General features: G+C 54.2%; 1 protein-coding gene across 1 annotated transcript in view; it reads right to left on the bottom strand.

The window, feature by feature from the left end:
- Positions 1–314, bottom strand: part of ZNF423 (zinc finger protein 423) — a 262,115-nt gene extending 261,801 nt beyond the window's left edge. Inside the window, exon 1 of the mRNA XM_029926127.1 lies at positions 259–314. The gene's annotated coding sequence lies outside the window, so the exon portion shown is untranslated. The remainder of the gene's footprint in view (positions 1–258) is intronic.
- Positions 315–4,820: the final 4,506 nt, after the last annotated feature.

Below are 4,820 nucleotides of genomic sequence, written 5' to 3'. Positions count from 1 at the left end.
CGGGGCCCATCTGAATGCGCCCACAAGAAGGAAATGTGGTCCCCCAGGAGAATAGGGCAGATTAGTCTCCGTATGTAATAGATTTTATTGACCATATGGAACTGATATAAAAATCGTGTTGCACAGGCTAGTCTGGCCTGGAGACAGGAATGTGACATGAAGAATAGGATTTCCATAACCAGCTGGGTGGCTTTCTGAGTTCCTGAGCCCACCCCCCAGGACCCCCAGCAAATCCCCCAACAGCCTCTGGGCCTTTACCTGATGCTGTCACGGAGGAATCCCAGGCCAGCGAGAAGTCCGAGGCCTCCCCCTCTTCAACTGAAAGAGAGAACAGAGACAGGCCTGTGAGTTTTGAAGCTGTACAAAACAGGCCATCGGGGTAGGGAACAGGGCAAGGAAGAAGGATCACTCGTGGGGGTCCTTATAATACCCAGGATTGGGAGCAAGGGGGTAAAGCCTACTATGAGGCCTTTGTTGGCTTCACAGAGGTGTAAAATAATCGGAGTAACACCTGAGTAGCAAGTAAGTGCTGTATCAGTACAGTTTCTCCATCCCTGTGTCCCTGGCAGACATCACGAATCAATCACAGCACTGCCTAGAACCAAACGCAGCATCAGAACCTCTATACATCGCAACAGCCCACTACTATTTATACTCAGAGTTTCTGCTTGAGATGAAGCCATTTTCCACTCACAGGAAAGACACCAAAGACTCAGACCTCTACCTGATCCTGCAGAGACTGTCCTCCTACCAAGAGCCCCTTAAACCACCGCTGAAATGTAAAAGCTTACTTTTGCAACAAATAAGGTCACTCTCAGAGGCTGGAGAAGCATGGGGTGCTATTCCACACACGGAGACGTAACCCATAGATAGACCTTGGGATGTGCTGAGGTCCAGTGGTCAACAGTCACAGGCTAATAACATCAAAAAGCCGCTCACCTCTCCATCCTCCCCCTGGGCCTCCAGAGCCAGGCTGGGTAGCACTGGGGTGCCTCCACCATCTGTACTCCAGCAGGTAAGACCAGGCTGGTGGAGACGGAGGCCATGCACTAGGAGAACATGGGAGAAACTCTATACAGCACAATAAATCTCTTGTTCTGGAATTAATCCCAGTCTGGGGCATGTAGTAATATTGAAGCTGGGTTATGGACTCTGTAAAATGGAACTTCGTTTAAGCCAAAAATGTGCATACACAGTATTTTTCAGATTTAACAGGCTCTGAAGTTCTACGCGTGCGCAGGCTGAAGCTACTCGGTCCCACCCAGGTCCCTTTGCACCGTCGCTGTCCTACATGGGCACACACTGTGAGCCAGGCACGAGGCTGAGTGCTTTCCAGGCATTCCTGGGTTTACTCCTCATCAACAGACTCCCAGAGAGGCCAAGTGACGTGCCTGAAGTCTTAAACAGCTAGAAGCATTCAGAGTTTGAGCTGAAACCCACAACTGTGTCTGGAAGGCAGACGGATGCATCCTGAAGCCACTGTATCCAGAGGCACAGAGGATGGTGTCCAGAATCCTAGCAAGGCGGGACGGGTAAGCAGCAACCCTGCCCCACCCCACGGAAGGCAGGTACAAGGAGTAAGCAGGCTAGGCTACGGTCAGATACTGAGTTCAAATCCTGATTCTGCCTCTGCCTGTACAGTCGTGAGCAAATTATTTAACCCCTAGGCTTCAGGTTTGCCATCTCAGAAATAATAATGGAACCCACGCCATACAGTGTCAGGGAGGGTCCAATGGGGCAATGGAGTCATCTGCCGGAGCAGTGGCTCAAGCACTCAGGCAGTTTGGTGCCAGGGCTGAACAGCTCTGGGAATTAACAAGTCCGGCTCTGCATGGTGCAGCGCCCCCCACCCTTTATCACATATCTGTCCCCGTTCTCGACCCCCAACCAGTGCCTCCCAGACCTCCCAGACAAGAAGCAACAGGCCAAGGACTGCTAACAGAGCGTTCGCTCTTTCCCAAGTTTGTGTCCTGAAAGTAGAAACTCAGAATCCGCAGGAGGAGATGCAGAGGTGATCTGGGGAGGGGCCGAGGCTATTGTTCTACTTAGCTAGTTAGAGCCGGGAGGGTTTTCAAACAGGCAGCTTTGTAAATACGAATCAAGACCGCGCATCAGACAAAACTGATATTACTCGCAGAGCTGATTCCAAGCAGACAGCCCCTGAAACACAGGCGGCTGATGCTTCCAGCCGTCGGGAGCCGGCCGTGCATGAAAGCAGCAGTTGTTAACAGCCCTCCTTGCCGCACCTGAAAATCCGCTTCCTCCACATTTCACCGTTTACTTACTTTGAGATATACGGGTTCTGCTTCTGCTAAGAGTCATTCCCAGTTTGTAAGGTCACCATGTGGCCATGGTCAACAAGGTCGACCTCGTGGACCACGGGTACCCAGACACCCACGCACGACCCGGTTCTCCCTTTGCCCACGATGTACTCCGGATACCAGGGCAAAGGACCCCCACTCTGGGCTCACCCAATGTTCTCCGGGCAGAAGAGTGACCTTCCAGATCACTGAATTGGAAGATGCCCCCCAAATGCCACATCCTTCCCTCCCTGAGATCTGGCTTCCACATCATGGGAAGGAGATGGGGGAAAACATCTGCCACTGCAGAGCTCTTGGGAGGACTCGAGGCTCTCTTCCCTTTACAAAAAGCCTGTAAAGGTGGGAAGAGGAGAGCGATCTGATGCCAGCTGGCTGGGGAAGCTCAAAGTGGCAGGCGTCACCACAGGCAAGTGGCCGCATCACACACCGGCGTCTCCAGAGCCACGTCTCCCCCAGTGAGGGGCCCAAGGGCCGTGGGGCGTGAATGCGTTTTCTGACACCTGCTGGCGTCCGCCCCACTAACATCCCATCCCCACGTCTTTATTGAAGGCACAAGCACACCATCCCTTATAATTCCTGATCAGGAAGTCACACCCAGTGTCCCCAGCACCACACGAGGCTCTGTGCTCCCTGCTACTGTGAGCGTCCAGGGGGCTCTCCTCTCCTCCAGCCTCACTCTTACTCTTCCGTCCGGACGGGTCTCTTCAACAGCTAGATAACCGGCAGGGGCAGTAGGCACAGAGGAAAGTAGGCCTTCCCGACAGCCCGAGCCAGCCACTCGCTGAGGGGCTGAGTCTACACCTGCAAGCAGGCACTCTCAGGGACCCTGAGCCATCCCCCGGTGGAACAGCTGCTCCTGCACACAGTGGCCACTTGTATACACAGGGTGGATGCGCGAGGCCAGTGTGCACACGAAGGAAGGGAGCGTGGGGGGCGAGTGTGGGAGCAGGGGAGAAGGCACAGTGAGTCTGAACGCACAGGGTCAGGGCACAGAGCAAGTCTGCACACCCCGAGAGGGGATGCGTGGCCAAGTGTATACACGGGAGGCGGTGCAGAGCCTGTGCTCACACTGGAGAGTGCACAGGCCACTAACCATGGTTCCCAGGGTGTGTTAAGCAGGATTCAGAAGTTCTATCAGGGCTCCAGACAGAACTCTGGGTTCTTTCTCTGCTCGAGGGCTCACAGGTTGTGGATGGCTGATTCCCATGGGAGACTGGAGCTCATGGGCCACACCGGACACTGTCTCCCAGCTCAGCAGCGGGCTTATAAGTGACAACAACTCCCCCACTCTGGAAGTGCCCATAGTTTGCTCCCTGTGCACCAGGATGGCCTTGCCACCAACAATATACCAGTAAGACCCAAAGCCTGTGTGCAGGGCCTCTGGACTTTGGGAACCCAGCAGCACAGGGCAAGGGGTGCTAGGTGGGCACCTGTGTAACCCGTCTTCCCAGTGCCACTTGCTCCGGGGCACTGGTCAAAGTCAGGCAGGACCTGGGTTGCAAGGTGCAGGTCAGAGGCAGAAAAGCTCGGGAACAGGCTCTAAGACGGTGTCCAGAGGTGAATGAGAGAGGCAAGGCGGAGTCGACTGCCAGAGGAAACCTCCAGCCGGGCCAGGAGGGCCCGGAAACCACCTTCTCCACTCCAAAACCCACGCCAGTGCCAGCTGCCCGGCCGGCTTCAAGGATCTGAGAAGGCACTGCCCCCGGCTCTGAGCCTCCAGACGTGTGTACACACAGGCATTTTCTGGGGAAAGGATCCATGGTTTTCATCAAAAAGATCTAGAATACCGGCACTACCACCTTCCTACCTGCCAAAAAAAAAGGTTTAAGAACCACTAAATTAATGGCTTTTATTTTGAGAGCATTTTCATCTGGCCCCACCTCTGGCTGGCGTTCACAGCATCTTAGGGGACTTTCCTGGCCTTGCCCCCAGGGATCATCCCACCCATAGGAAGGGTGGGGCTCACACTGTCCGGCCAGAAGCTCCCTACAGGCATCCTTGTCCCAGGGGAGGTCGTGAGCCAAGCCAGGGGCACATGACTGCCTCTCCTGGGCTCGTCCTTAACGAAATCCTCTCGCTTACACCAGTCCAGGGCCAAGGAAGGTATAGGATACACCTAAAGTCCAGACTCTCATTGTCGGGCATGAAATGGAGTATCACTATTCAGTGCTAAGCAATCTCAAGGAGTGAAAAAGAGCAAAGCAAGGCGGACTGTGTGTATGGCTGTGTGGGTTGTGCACTGCACAAGAGGCCCAGCAGAACTAGTGAGAAAAGATTGAAATTTAGCCCATACTCTGTCCACTAAACAGTATGTCCTGAGGTAGGGCTATCCCAGAGCAGGATGTACCGATCCTTTGCACAGAGGCACGGCCAGCCTTTTCCCTAACTCACACAGACGTGCTGTAACGTGTAGCCTGTGACCATCTCTGCCATCAGGCTTCAGGGCAAAATGACCAGGGTCAACTGCAAACAAACCCAATCACTAGGCCCCCATTCTCC

The sequence above is a fragment of the Suricata suricatta genome, chromosome 16 (assembly GCF_006229205.1).
Source record: "Suricata suricatta isolate VVHF042 chromosome 16, meerkat_22Aug2017_6uvM2_HiC, whole genome shotgun sequence".
In the NCBI taxonomy this organism is placed as follows: domain Eukaryota; kingdom Metazoa; phylum Chordata; class Mammalia; order Carnivora; family Herpestidae; genus Suricata; species Suricata suricatta.
Note: the sequence above shows the minus strand (reverse complement) of the source record. Positions and strands in the feature narration are given on the sequence as shown.